General features: G+C 40.7%; 1 pseudogene; it reads right to left on the reverse strand.

Annotated features, from left to right (window-relative positions):
* Positions 1–13,930: 13,930 nt before the first annotated feature.
* Positions 13,931–14,097, reverse strand: LOC117284202 (annotated as a pseudogene).
* Between the last annotated feature and the right edge of the window lie 2,032 nt (positions 14,098–16,129).

Below are 16,129 nucleotides of genomic sequence, written 5' to 3' on the forward strand. Positions count from 1 at the left end.
ATTTGAAATTATATAAACATTGCATTTTTTAATCAACATCAAATAGTATCAACATTTATGTAATACTTGCTATATGCAAGACCCAGTGTTTTCAATATTTACTTATTTTTTAAATTGAGTTTATTGGTACATTTTAGGTATACAGCACAGTCACATTCATTACTGGGATCTTGTACCTTTACATGACAGGTCTTGGTTCTCATTTTTCCCCTTGTCCCTGCCCTCCCTTCACCCCCTCCTCCCCTCCCTGTTTACAAACACTTTATTTCCATTTTTTCATTTTCTCATATTTTTTCTTTTCCCTTATTCGCTTTCCCCTACCCTTCCCACTTCCCCTATACCTGTAGCCCCTTTCTTCCTATTTCATATTGTCAATTATCTCATTAGGATCTTATGTACTATTATAGTTTTTCACACCAGAGAAACTATTCGGTATTTACACATGTGTGACTTATACTTATTTATCGGATGGATTTGATATTAATTTTACAAGCTTACTAAATTTTCTCTTAAACATATATTTTACTTTTTCTGAAAGAGGAAAACGGAAGAACTTAAGATATTTAAAAACCATGTCCTACAAGCCAAGCACTGGAACGAAATATTTGCAAAATGCAGATCTAATGAAGGGCTGGGATTAAAAATGTATTAAGAAATCTTAGATCTCAACATGAAGAAAACAATTATACCTGAAAGACAGGAACAGATATTTCACCAAAGATAATCTGTACATGGCAAATAAATATAGGAAGAGTTGTTCAACACCATCTGTCATTAAGGGACTGCAAAATAAAACAATAAAATATCATTGCACACTTATTGGATGGGGCACATGGGGAAGGCGGGCGTTGTCAAGTACTGGCAAGGATGGGAAGCAATGGGAACGTCCTTCATTTGCTTCATTGCAAATGCCAAACAATATAGTCGCTGTGTAAGGTAATTTTAACTGTTTTTACAAAACTCAACATACCCTTCCCATAGAAACCCATCTCAGTCATGATGCTTGCTATTTACACAAAGGGACTGAGCACTTGTGTCCACACCGAGATCTCAACGTGTTTCGTTGCAGCGATGTTATTCATAAATCCTGAAACTTGGAAGCAAGCAAGAAGCCCTTCAGTGTGTGGCTGGATAGGTCTTTCTGGTGCACCCACACCATGGCACATCATTTGGAGATGGAAAGGGATGAGCTACCGGAAGAAGATGTGGAGGAAGCTTCACGGAGCACAGATCACTAAGACAAGGTGAAAGGGCTGCTGACTTTATTAATCTAGCTGTGACATTCTGAGGAAGGGAAAACTGTGAAGACAGTAAGAAGATTGGGCTGGGTGAAGGAAGAAAGGCATGACTGAGCAGAGCTTAAGGGAATATTTAGAGCAGCAAAACTCTTCGGTCTGGTATTGTTAGGGTGCGCTCTTGTCGTGCACATTGTAGTGTAAATTGAGAGCTTTACTTAATGTGGCAGCTGTTTCTTCACACCACGGAAGAGGTAGGACACTGTGTGCTGTGTTTGTGGGGATGGAGCTGAATGGGAACTCTGTAGTTTCTGCTCATTTTTTTTTTCTTGAAGTAAAACTTCTGTAATAGTAAAGTCTATTAATTAAACAAAGATTAGTCTCGGGCAATTCACAGCAGAACTATATTACCTTAATGCTTTTGTATGCACTTAACTCCCCCCCCCACTTGCTTCTTGGCTAATAAAACAGACAGGAGCGTTCTCCAAAGTGCATGTCTGCGCTCCATTGCTGCCCACTTCAGCATCCGAGCTGCTCCAGGGAGATCGATTACACTACCATTCTGACTTCAGGAGCAGCCTACACTTGCTTTATTTCTATGCTCCAGAGCTCAATGCGACAGAGAGCAACAGACTGCAAAGTGCCAGAACTCCGTAGCTTTCAAAACCTAATTCAAAGATATATATATGCTTCTCCTGAGATGCCTTGCCGCAGGTTTCCTTGGAGTTATTCTAAGAATGGTCCCACAAGTTGGAAGAAGCATCTGGCCAGAATGCTCTCGTTAGGGCTCTCGAGATGGCTGCTATTTAATGGGTTGTGGAAGGAGGTCTGCTGGTGCTCGGGCCTTGGAATTTGCTTTTCAGGCAGCAACTCAGGTACGGATGCCCGTGTGTCCTTTGTGAAGTCTAGCGGAATGACAGACGTTTCCAGAGGTAAACATGGAAGCAAAGATGTTTTGGTGAAAAAAAAATATATTAAAATGTTGAAACCCAGTTAATTTCAGATTTCTTTGATTCCAAAAATAGACTTTTGCATGAAGGATAAAATCATCTCAGAGAACAGCAGCTAAGGTATGTGTCTGAGGGATTACTAGATCAGGCTTACTTTTAAAATTAATTAATAATATCATTCACAAATATTTAGTTGAATATCTTGGTTCACAGAACATATTAAAAGAGCGTTAGACTGAGTTTTTACAAAATAATTGTGCTCTAATTTACTCCTAGATCCATAGATTCCTAGATATAATTAGAAGGTATAAATCAAGTTATGAAATACACCTAAATTTCACATGGAAATTAATTTATTGGAAGCAGGTTTCAGATATATATAGATATATATGCAATAAATACTCCATAGGCCTATTTCCAAGTAAGTGATTAACAATTTTCAAACTGTTATAAAGATAAGGGTTTAATAGCAAGATTTGAAATCATCATGAAATGTTGCATATCTGTTTTCCAATATTTGCATACCTTATAATTATTTCATGATAAAAGCTATGTAGATTTGAGCCAGTAGTGTAATTTGTGCCATGCTCTCCTTCTTGAGCCATCCTTAGGAGCTGTCCACGCACCACTCCCCAGGATACACACCCAAGAGGACAAATCGCATCTCAGGGTGGATGAATGATTTTAGTCCCTGTATTAGGGTAAATGACTGTTTCCTGTAACAACAACAAAAAAATAAGTAAACATTAAATCTAAAGATTTCAATGGCTTAAAGGCCCTAAGAAGTTTCTCGTTCAGTTGCAGAGCCCAGTGTCGGTGGGCCAAAGGTTACTGTGCTATGGGGCTCTGCTCATTATTCTTTCAAGAACCCTGAGATCCCGGTCCCTGAGGACTTCTCCACACCCATCAGACCCTTAGAGCCTCCACATTTGGATGGCACTCAGGAGAACAGAGAGAGCAAGGGTAGAGACAGAGAGAGAGAGAGAGAGAGGGAGAGAGAGAGAAGGAGAGAGAGAGATGCCCGTTTGTGGTAAAAGACATGTTTAGGCGCATGTCAAAGTGAAAGAGATGTATGATCTTTATTCCTTGGTAACTAGTACAAATCAATTTAAAAGCTGATTTTGTCTTGTCTTGTGGCAACAATTTTACTATTGCACGAAGGCAAGAGGAGAGCTGTGTATTTAGAGGGATTACTAGATCAGGCTTACTTTTAAAATTAATTAATAATATCATTCACAAATATTTAGTTGAATATCTTGGTTCACAGAACATATTAAAAGAGCGTTAGACTGAGTTTTTACAAAATAATTGTGCTCTAATTTACTCCTAGATCCATAGATTCCTAGATATAATTAGAAGGTATAAATCAAGTTATGAAATACACCTAAATTTCACATGGAAATTAATTTATTGGAAGCAGGTTTCAGATATATATAGATATATATATGCAATAAATACTCCATAGGCCTATTTCCAAGTAAGTGATTAACAATTTTCAAACTGTTATAAAGATAAGGGTTTAATAGCAAGATTTGAAATCATCATGAAATGTTGCATATCTGTTTTCCAATATTTGCATACCTTATAATTATTTCATGATAAAAGCTATGTAGATTTGAGCCAGTAGTGTAATTTGTGCCATGCTCTCCTTCTTGAGCCATCCTTAGGAGCTGTCCACGCACCACTCCCCAGGATACACACCCAAGAGGACAAATCGCATCTCAGGGTGGATGAATGATTTTAGTCCCTGTATTAGGGTAAATGACTGTTTCCTGTAACAACAACAAAAAAATAAGTAAACATTAAATCTAAAGATTTCAATGGCTTAAAGGCCCTAAGAAGTTTCTCGTTCAGTTGCAGAGCCCAGTGTCGGTGGGCCAAAGGTTACTGTGCTATGGGGCTCTGCTCATTATTCTTTCAAGAACCCTGAGATCCCGGTCCCTGAGGACTTCTCCACACCCATCAGACCTTTAGAGCCTCCACATTTGGATGGCACTCAGGAGAACAGAGAGAGCAAGGGTAGAGACAGAGAGAGAGAGAGAGAGAGGGAGAGAGAGAGAAGGAGAGAGAGAGATGCCCGTTTGTGGTAAAAGACATGTTTAGGCGCATGTCAAAGTGAAAGAGATGTATGATCTTTATTCCTTGGTAACTAGTACAAATCAATTTAAAAGCTGATTTTGTCTTGTCTTGTGGCAACAATTTTACTATTGCACGAAGGCAAGAGGAGAGCTGTGTATTTACTTATTGCTGTTGATGTCAGGCACTAGAGATGTCCGGGAACTCGGGCTGGGACAGGAGTCGGAGCCTGGAGACCTGACGCGCTTCCCCTGGCATCAGGGCCTTGGGGAGGGCAGGCCGGTTGCAGACCCGCCCGGACTCGCTCCCTCCCTCCCTGGCCGTGAGCAGATCTTGTTTGCCGCTCCCTCCCAGTGCTCAGGCCTTGGCCTGATGCTCGGTCGATCTGGCTGCTGCTTCTCTGAGCTCTGGGCTCCCCTGGCCCCTGACGGGTGCCTGGTCTCCTCCAGGCCTGCTGGCACGGGGCTCCAGAACCAAGGCCGGTGTGGCTGTCCTGCCTCTACCCAGATGGGAGGCTGCAGCCCCGCACCCTGCTCTGCAGACTCGGCAGGCAGTGGGGCCAGCAGCATCTGCCCAACCTGTGCCCAGCGGTTTGCCTGTGAGAACCCTGGTCACAGGTTCGATTCTGTACACGCAGCTGCCGGGGCTGGGGGAGAGGACTCAGGCAACTTTCCCCCGTGCCTTCTGCAGCCAGTCTTTGTTTTGTTAAAATCAGGCCCTGTGTGTGGTCTTTGACCTTCCTCCCTCCCTCCTGTGAAGATAGCAGGCCAGGAAAAGCTGTTCCTGGTCCCTCACCAAGGGACGGAAGCGCAATCTCGCTGGTTAACCCCTCTAGATTCATTTTTAAAGTGAGTCCTAGAATTTTGCGCTATTTCAAATTCCCTTCCATTACTCTCAAGTTTTGCTTGTATATTAAGACGACGAATAGAGAAATATGATGCCAATCATAATATAAGAACATCAGACAGAGGAAAAACCTACGGAAAGAAATAGAGAATTAAAGGAGAAATAATAATGGTGAAAAACACATAATTTGATTTTGAACTAGATACAAAAGAATAGAAATCTATGTTTGTTTTGTCAGTCTCCAAGATACTGATTTGTATACATTTCCGAGTTGAAAATTATTTAAAAAGGATTTTTTCTGAGATCTTCCTATGAGTTTCCATCATGCATATTCGATGTTGAAGAACGATAGGAAATGAAATATTATCACATATATTTAACTCACTGATTTGTAAGGTGGTAGAAGCCTGTGTTTGGAGCCCATGCATGGAGAAGCTGCAGAAAGTTCTCCAAAGCACATTAAGAAAGAAAATATTGAGGGAGATGAAATTCTCCATGATTCTTTACCTCATTTAAGGTTATAAAAATTCATTGAAAAGGGCTGCCAATTCACGGAATCAAACGATGAAATCATTCTAATATTTTGCAAGTGAAATGTGTTATTTATGTAGCGTGCCTTTCACACATTCTCTGTATGCAGTGCTGTTGTTTTTATAAAGCCCTGGTCAAAATAACCCTGATTATTCCTTCATTTTTTTAAGGAAGTAAGGCAATGCAATACTAATAATGAACAGCTTTTACTTGTAATGTACATCAATTTGTTTACAATCACCAGGCATGCAAGAAGCCAGATGGACCGGGGCCAGTGTTTGTCTCTTTCATCTGTCTTTACCACATCTCCTGGCCAGCAGAGCTTCTGGAGTGCTGCACACTGAGGTTTTTTTCACGGCCAAAGGAATATTCTGATTCTTTTAGAATTCTCTCTTTGCCTTACATATAAAAAGGTCTGTACTTCCTATGGCTGTGAACCAAATCGCTGTAGAATTTATCAGCTTACAGAAACACAGATGATTTCACACAGTCCCTCGGGGTAAGAAATGCTGCTTAGTGGTGTTGCTCTGGCTCAAACCTGTCAAGCGGCCACAGGGTTTGGGCTCCAGCTCTGGTCATTTGAAGGATTCACAGGAGGATGATCCACATCCGAGACAGTGCTTGCTGGGCCTCCGCTGTGAGGAAGCAGCTGGCAGTACCTGGAAGGCAGTGAGAGACCCTCACAAGAGCCAGTCAGCCCTCCTGATGTGTGGGACTGACGTGGACCCGCCCTTTCACAGCCCGGGAGGGGACCGCACCGTGATCCAGCATCAGGGGCAAGGATTTTGCAGTCTATTCGGGAGGCTAGCTGCCACATAGATAAATGGATTTTGCATGAAATAATTTTTCAGTTTTTGAAAATTAAATCTCATTAATTCAGCAATTACAAGTAATAGCTAAAAGCAGACAGCATTCATTAAATCTAGCAAGTCTCTGCACTCTAAAATAGCACTGAAACTTGCTGACATAAAGATAAATATAATTTGTAAATTTAAAGTAATCTCATTAGATTTATATGCAGTATTAACATATAAACAGTGAAAGAATTTTGAGAAAAGACATTTTCTTCATTAGAAACTTACTTGAGAACAGCAAGTCACTTTACATACCAAAGAGTTTTCAGATAGAATTGCATTTAGGTCCCTGTTGATCTTTGATGAGTAGATGCTTAGTGGTAGCAGATTTCAATTAAAACCTGATGATTCTTTCTCCTGGCTGTTAAACTTTGTAATTTCACTTGAGGAGTACTCTATCACAGAAAGAAGAAAATGCAATCACGTACCACTAGCATCACTCCATTGTACTTTATATACGCCAAATAAACTGCCAAAATAAAGGGAGGAAATAATTACAACCATCACATTTTTAAAATCATATCAAGATATGACAGGGAAATAGAGGGACACTCTAAGAGTGCAAAATTCATATTTTTGCTTGGAGTACTATACACAGTATTTTAGAGGTCAATTACTCTCATTTAAACTCTTTCTGTGGGCTGCTATTGGTTTCAAAGTCTTACTCCATGGTAGAACTTGAGACGTTTTTTATACACACAATTTATTTCATACCGTGTAATTTATGTTTGGTTCAAATAACTGGATCTCATCAATCAATTGCTTAAGTAAACAACTGATATCAATATACAATATTAATATACAGTTGACTTAATATCAATATACAGTTGAAATAAGAGCCTTGGATGAATGTGAAGGCATTTTGAGGTCTCTAGTTACTTTGGGGTTGCATCGTCCTTGAGCCCGTAATGTTTTGTTGAAACATATTATGTTTACTTTGCAAAAGCGAAAGGTGAGCATCTGTGTCTTTTATGGGCAACAAAATCTTAAACATTCAAGTTAATTGGTTTGCTCCCCAAATGTTTTTGAGGAGAAAGTCTATACTTAAAAGTTCTACTTTTGAAAATGGGAATAGATGGTTCCCAAGATGTAGGCAATACATTTCTTTATTATATTTTGCTTTAACAAGAGAGTAAATTCTCTTACTGTATTATCATCAGCTGTTTCTTATCTCAGCACTGCTTAGGACCAGGCCCTGAACAAAAACTAGTGCCATTAAATGTTGTATTTTGATTTTGAAAGACTGAAAGACACTAGGAAGCACTATGTTCCCCACCGCCCATAATAATTGTAAAAGTAGAGATGAGAAAAGGAAATTGGGAATAACTGAACATTAAGCAAAGGCTAAAGTAAAAGTGAAATGTGGAAGTTATGGAAAAAATTTACCTCGGAAGAGAGGGGAATTCGGGAAACACACATTTATAAGAAAAAGATTTCTTGTTGTTGTTTTCATTTTGTTGTGTTTTGTTTTTTCTCTTTTCTGAATGTTTTTCCTGCCAGTGACTTGCAGAATCCCAAGCCTTAGCTTGATCTGATTATCATGTAACCAATTATTGTATCTACAGAATATGATCTCTGTGATTACTTGTTGGATAACGGAGAGAATTCATGAACTAGGATGGGACATAGGGAAGGGAGTATGAAGGAAATGCATTATGGACGGACATAGACTCTCCTGTAAATACAAACCAAATGCTTAGGGATGCATGCAATGCCGGAATGCTTTAGGGGGTACATGAAAAACAGAGAGACTTAATGATGGGGGTTTTGGGTCAGGAAAGCATTGCATGGCTATGAGTCACCTTTTTCTCTACACACTATTATGTTATGGTATAGAAAAAAATTATATTTTCACATTGGACCTCAGTATCTAACACAGAACCTGGCTCATTTTTAGTAATAAAAATCTACTTAGAAAGAATAGAGAAAGGAAATGAAGAGAAGAACAAAAATAAAATAGTAATTGTTGTAAATAGTTACAGAAGTAGGAAATTGCATTATGTATTTGCTGTAGTTTTAGTGATAAATGTCCCCTGAAGATCCACATGTTAAAGACTTGGTCCCCAGGGCAGGGTCACCGGAGATGGTGGGAGCCTGGGCTGTGGGTTCCATGGAATCCTGAGGTCACTGGGGGTCTCCTTGAGGAGGACTGCGGGGCTCGGCCTCTTTCTCGTTCCGCCCTGGGTCATGTTATATGTGCGTGTGTGTATGCATATGTATACACACATGCTACATAATGCCACACACGTTACACATATGCTGCACACATGCTACATGCATGCTATACATGCTTTCACCTGTCTCCAGCAGGGCTGCTTTGCTTCTTCACATGCTCAGAGCAAAAGGGCCAGGCCACCTTGGACTGGGACTTCCAGAACCAGAGCGGTGAGGCACTTTTTCTCTCTCTTGTGTAGTTATCCCAGGGATCTTGTTACAGGGAGGGAGGCTGACTGATAAGACACTCAAGTAGGTCGGCAAATGGTGTGTATTAAAGTCAGAAAAGTACAGGGAAGCAATGAGACTGGGCAGGAAATGGGCTGGGTCACAGAGAACACTGATGACAATTGTAAGTAATTACAATCTTTTACTTGATAAACTATTTGGATGGTTAATTGCACAAATGTACAATTACAGAGATTGTATTAATATCAAGAAAGGCTTTTCAAAATCCACTCTTAAAGTATTATCAAGCCGTCTCTAAAGCATGAATATTTATTAAGTACATATTATGCTATTGTGATAATTTTAAGCCTTAAAACTGTATTTATTTACTTTATACTTCCTAAATAAAAATCATACAGTTGGGCTGGCGATGTAGCTCTGTGGTTCCACCACCTGTCTCACAAGCTCAAGGACCTAAGTTTGATCCCTGGTACTGAAAAAAAAAAAGTACAATCTATATTTATCATACATAACGTGATGTTTTGAAATGTGTTTACATTGTGAAATACCTAAAGCTAATTAACATGTGCGTTACTTCCCATAACACTTTTTGTAGTAAGGACAGTTAAAGCCTTCTGTCAATAATGTTAAAGAATACACTATTTTTATTATCTGTAGTTATCACATTGTATATTTGGTGTATTGAACTTATTCCTCTTAACTGAAAGTTTTTATTCTCTGACTGTTGTCTCCTCAGTGCCTTTCTCTCTCTGTCCCTGATAACTACTGTAATAAACATCTTTGTACATTTCAGCATACACACAAGCAGAATTTTTTATGAGATAAAAGGAATGTAAGAAGAACCCTAGAATTCGCCACCTGAGCTCCGCTGCCTAGTCCTGCTCCTACTTCAGAATGCACGACTTTCACTTTGGAAATCTCCAAAGAGGACACAGAAAGACCAGTGGCACGATAGGGGAAATAATTAGGAAAAATCTCTGAGGACTGCCTTTCTAGCTGAGAAATGGTAAGGAGACAATAATCAACTCCATGTAATGAGTGAGAGAGAAGCAACCATGGAGAATAACTCCAAGGTTTCCTGTGAATGGCAGAAAGAACTACAGAATTGTTACTGAAAATACAGAAAACAAGCACACTAACGAGGGCTGGCGTTTCCGCATTACCATGTGCCAGGAGCTCTGCCAAGCTCTCAGTAAGTACTTCTCATAACAGCAAAGTAAAATGACCATTCTCATATTAAAGAGGAGAAATATGGGTCCTAGAAAATAGGAGTGATTTTTCTCATATCTCTAAAATGATAGCTTTTGAAGTCAGAGCCTGCATTCTGAGCACGGAGCTTTCTTGAATCTGCAGTAACGGGCAGGGGGAAAGGAGCGGGGGAGGATGAGGGCTTGCTTTAGGGTCCTGTGTCCTGAAAGATAAGAACTATAGACCTAGACAAATTCATGATTTAATCTCTCTTATTAGCCAAGAAATCATACCTAAAATTCTCTTCACTTGAAATGTGGGGATATGATTAACTATGAGGTACATCCAAAATTAGGGTAAATGTTAAAATTTAAAAAATAAATGTAGGGGGCTGGGGATGTAGCTCAGTGGTGCTTCACCTGCCTGGCAGGCACAAGGCCCTGGCATTGATTACACACACACACACACACACACACACACACTACTGATCCCACCATCCTTGCCGCCTTCTGAGCATGTCCTCTTCACAGTGTCTTTAGCTGTGCTCTCCTTGGTGTCCTGAATGAATCCAAACATTTAGCTTTCCTAGTCACTTGGACCTTGGGAAGGAGCCAGAGGTCACACAGGACCAGATCCAGTGGAGAAGGTGGGCGAGGACTCTGCACGTTTTCAAAAGCCGGCTTTCCCTTGGATGGCCCTTGGCAGCAGTATTTACTGTATTTTTTTTTTTAAATCACAGTTCATTTAGATACAGAAGAGAATTTCCACGACTGCTTCAGAGGTTGGCTGAAATGCTGGGATAAATGTGACTGAAGCGCAGAGGAATATTTTGAGGAGGATTAGTGTTACTGTGCTTTTTATTGTGAAACATTCACCATATATCTTATCACACCTCCTATTTTGCCAAATCAAGACCATCAAAAAGTGCAATGCTAATGCATCACCCGTGAGAAAGCACATACTCAATATGTCACCTTCTACAGTTAGAAGAGTATGTGCCATTAAAAATAAAAACAACTCAACAGATATGAACTTTAGGTTGCCCCCAGGCAACACAGAAGATGAAGCTTCTGTTCCCAGCACAAAGCAAACTTGAATATTGAACCGTTAACTAGAGCCAAGGAAAATTTCATATTTTAATTATTGGCTAAACATTAAATACTTCAGTGTTTAATTCCTAAAGAGCAGTCTCAGAATTTAGGTGGGATGTCCATTTGTTACAGCAGCAATGCACCCTGGCATGATTCTGATCATGGCCGAGACGTGGCGTTTACAAAGGAAATTAATCCCATCAAAGCCACACAGTTCTCGCCCCATTAAGGCGGCAGATGGCAGCTTGTACATTGCAGCAGTTCGTATGTCACTGTGGCGTGCTGTGTGCTCTTCCTTTCTTGTGGAACTCCCACGCGAGAGGGCAGGCTGACAGATCGCTGGCCCTGTAACATTTCCTCCATGACTGCTTGGAGCCAACCTCCGGTCTTGGAAGTGAGCTAACAGACTAAGCCAGGAGCCGCACCCTTCTCAGGGTGTGTCTACACAGCAAGGGGTAAGAGTGCTCTAGCTGCAATGTCATGTCTCACACCTGTCCTCCAACTGCTTCTCTAAAGGGATTGCAGGACAGGATTTATACATTTGTGCTGTGCATACCATTTCCCTACTCAAATCTAAATATTTCTAGCTGAAGTCCATCCATAAAAGGAAACCTTTGCAGGAAAGACCTGTCTCCTGAAAGACAGAAAAAACGCCCTGCATTCTGCACGACACAGACATTTACACTAAATAGGAGCTGTGAGGTTAGGAGTGACACAGCTTCGGTACGCGAATGTGCCCCACACTTTGGACTAGACTGCAGTCTTTACAGACAGGGAACTTTTGTCCTTCTGTCCTTTAGCCATGGGAAAGAAGGCCCAGGGCATTATTTACTACAGGCGTGCTGACTGACCACAGGGAGCAAGGCGAGCATCCGGAGCCCCCAGAACAGCTCTTTCCCGGCTTTCACTTGGGGTGGTCAGGTTGACGTAGAAGTACACCCAACTGAAGGCAAAGCTTCCAGAAAGAGGTGGGCAGTGACTCTGACTCAGTGACAGGATCTTCGGGACGATGACACTCATGATTTATTGGTGTCATTTTCTGTCCTTAGGCCCCTCACTGAAGTTTAAAATTTTATGATACTGAGTGCGATGGGCCTATTTTAGATGACTCGGACTTCTCCTTGTTTTCACACTGAGTTGAAATTCTCTCAGAGGAAGCTAGCATGGCTTCACACACACACACACACACACACACACACACACACACACACACAGGGTGAGTAGAGGCTGGAAGGGTAAGAGAAGCTGCTGTGTTCCACCCACAAGCCATAGCCATGGTGCTATCACTGCCTCTGCCTGAAAGATAATTATGAGTCAAAGTAAACACCACGAGCTCACACGCAGATGGACAGACATGCAGATGACTTTGGGAAACAACACGGCTGTAGCTGTTATCTAGAGTTATCAGAAAGGTAACCACACCGAGCTTCTGGAAGGGCTGCCGTGCTGACTGGTTACTAAAAATCAGTGTAGAATCTTTTTCATTTGGAAGGGAAAAGCTTGATGAATAACTCTGGGCAAATTTTGTAGCAGGGAGGGAGCAGATTACTTATCATTTCTGAATGCAGTTTTGTAATTTTTAAAAATGAGCATAATGACATCAATAAACCTAAATAGATTGTACTAAAGACTAAATAATTTAATGAAAATTCAGTGCATACTAGAATATTCTCTAGACTGCAGTAATTGCTCAAGATTGATATCTACAAGCACAATTAGAAAGGTAACATACTCAGTTGATCACTTTACCTTGTGTTTCATATCTATGTCCAAATACCTTTATAATTGGTTTATTCGCATCTCAAATAAAGACATACTTAACCAGTGACATTTGAATATTAGTTCTTTTAAATATTATTTTCTTAGAAACAACTTAATGTTGTTTAGGCTTTGCAGTACTGGAGGTTGAACTCAGAGCCTTACACTGAGCTAGCCAGTTTTTGTTTTTTATTTTAACAGGATCTTGCAAGGTTGCTGTGGCTGGGCTCAAACCTGTGATCCTCCTGCCTCAGCCTCTTAGCTTGCTGGGATTACAGATGTGTGCAACCAGGAAAATTTAAACAATTGTAAGTTTAATAAGTATTTCTTACACTTCTTAAAATTCTTTTTTTTAATCTCAGAAAACTATAAAACAGCATTTCAGGGACCTTATTTAAATTGTATTGAAGAAACTAACATTAATCAGTTAGGATTTTGGTAAGAGACAAACTACAGTGGTTATAAGTAGTTACTACTGCATTATGAATACCCAAAATGGAAGAATTACAAATATTCTGAAGGCAAAAGAAGGTCTAATAAGTACACGAATACTTGGAAGGATGTGTTTGTACATATATGAAGGAGTAGGGGGATGGCAAGACCACATTTTTGTGGCGTGTATTTATGAGACATATATTAAAGTTTATGGAACCTTAATGTCAGGTGAAATATTTCAATTTGAATTAAGCAAAGACTGATAAACAGATTTAAGTTGGCCAGTGTCTCACTTTCTTTAGGCTGTTCTTGATTCGTAAGGAATCTGATTTATTTTATTTATTTCCAAATAATCAAATTGGAAAGTTGGCTCACTTCTATGTGTAGAACTAAGAACAAATTGTGCATGATTTTGCCAGTTTCTATGTTCAATCTGCTTCCTTTTAGATCTTGCTGTGGGTGCCTTTGTATAATGAAGAGACTTCTGACTATGAAGGAGATCCATTTACCCATGAGGAATATGTCTCAAGGCCCCAGCAGATGCTTGAAACCACACACAGGACCGAGGCCTGTCTAGACTATATAGGCATGCATATGATAAAACGGTTTACTAATTATGTATAGTAACAGGTTAACAACAACAACAACTAATAATAATAATAAAATAGGAGAAGCAAAACAATGCATTGTAATACTACACTTGATCTTAGCCAAAAGGCCGAGAAGCGATAATGCATTGTAATAAAGATTAGGTGAATGTGGAGTCTCTTTTAAAATATCATTTTAAAATGCACTGACCACAGCTAACAGAAAACGAAGGCAAACCCACAAATATGCAGGGACCACTGTGTCATAGTTGGCAGAATTGGACAGATATTGCAGAAACTAATGGATATCAGGGCGCAGGTAATCGTGATAAAGGGTTTTCTCGGTTGGAATAGAAGACTGGCTGAATCCCACGGCACAACGAATGCTGAACCATCTCAAACACCTTTTGAGTCTACATAAGTTGCCTTTTTCAAAGTTAGGCAACAATCCTAAGTCAGTATTTCTTAAACTCAAATGTGTGTTGCAGTGTGTCATGGTGGCCAGAAACGTAGCTCAGTGGTGGACCACATACCCATGGGCTGACCCCCGATGTTGCAAAACAGACTCCTGCGTCTACCCACAGAGGTTCTGATTCGGTGATCCGAAGAGGGCCCCGGGGGCTGTTGGGACCTTTGTAAAGTGACCCGCTGACTCTATTGGAGCACAGAACAATGCAGAATGTTGAAGTTCATTTTGGTAAACTGCTGCGTGCATAGAGCACACTTTGATTATTTTCATCCCTGTACCCACTTCCCTCCTCTCCCCTCCCAACACAGCAGAGTTTTGGACAAGTGCTTTTACAGATCACACTTTAAGAAACACCACCAAAAGGTTCTGGCTGTTCTGTGGTGTAGTTATGGCTGTGTCTAGTCGTCCCCCCAAACCCTCGTGTGGCCATAGGTAGCTTCTTCTGAGGTGGCTGAATCTGGAATCTGTGATGCTGGGATTGTGGAGGGCGTGTGACTTCTCAATCAGTACACTGAGTGGTTCGGCACTGCTGGAATCCGGTAGTCTGGATAACAGAAAAGGGCCAGAGAGACTCTGTTAAGGTCCCTTGTTGCTTCTGCTGTCTTCCAGCGCCACGAACTGCCACCCTCTGCCACCCTGCCTTGGAGCCAGCTAACTATGGACAGAAATCCCTGCAATCTGGGAGCTAAATAAATCTTTCCTCATTTAACTTTGGGTGTCATATATTCTGTCTCAGCAACTAGAAAAACAACTAAGACAGATATCAACACCTCTTGTGTATTTATCATTATTACAAAAGGATCCTGCTATCAACAATCTGGTGAGAAAAGGGATGAAAATCTGAAGACTTTTACATGTCCATTAAATTGATTTTTATATTTGAGTGTGAATTTCCCAAACTGTAATTTCATAGGCTGTTAAAAAGTGTTCTATAAGAACAGAATTCTGTGCTTGAAGAGATTCGTATGTAATAATCCTTTGCACATACGAACACAAAAATCACTCAGCTTTCTTTTAACCAGGCTCCCAGATTCTGACCCGGAAACTTCTTAAGAAGAGGTGACTGCTAAAGTCTTGTGGAAATACTCCCATCACTACCAGAGCCTGAGCCCTGTCCAGTTTTCTGACTGAAGCTGCTATCTTCCTGAGGAATTCTGTTTGCCTCACTTAAAGCCCATGGTGAGAAATGAGTGAGAGACAGCGGTGTCAGCGGGCACTGAGAATAAAGTGGCTGCCAGATCTCATCTGATTAGAAGGATTTAAGGATTTTCATGTGGTTACACCCACCTGTGCCTGTGATAGGTGCAGGCATTGTAAGATGCCCATCTAAAGCCCTCTTTTTAAAGGACATAGAAATGAAAGGGATGCTTCGTGAGTAAACAGAATTCAAAACATAGACAATGAAATCAAAGTGATGCAGAGTGACTGTTAGGGACACCGACTGTAGCCTGCCCCTAAAGTCAGATACACTTTATGAAAGCACAAGGCAGGAGGATCACCAGGAGGCATAGTGAGAAAGAAAGAAATGCATTTGAAGGACTGCTTATTCTCATAAGGCTCTGGGAAGTTTTCAGAAATAATCAGAACCCACATGCTCAAGAGGAGACAAAAGACAGACGCACTGAGTGATTATGAGGAGCCCTATTGCCGGGCAAAGCCGTGTGTTTGTGGGAAATGAATGCCGGACACTAAGAGGAGCTGCTGAG

This window comes from Fukomys damarensis, unplaced genomic scaffold, assembly GCF_012274545.1.
Source record: "Fukomys damarensis isolate Sample0158 unplaced genomic scaffold, DMR_v1.0_HiC HiC_scaffold_4, whole genome shotgun sequence".
In the NCBI taxonomy this organism is placed as follows: domain Eukaryota; kingdom Metazoa; phylum Chordata; class Mammalia; order Rodentia; family Bathyergidae; genus Fukomys; species Fukomys damarensis.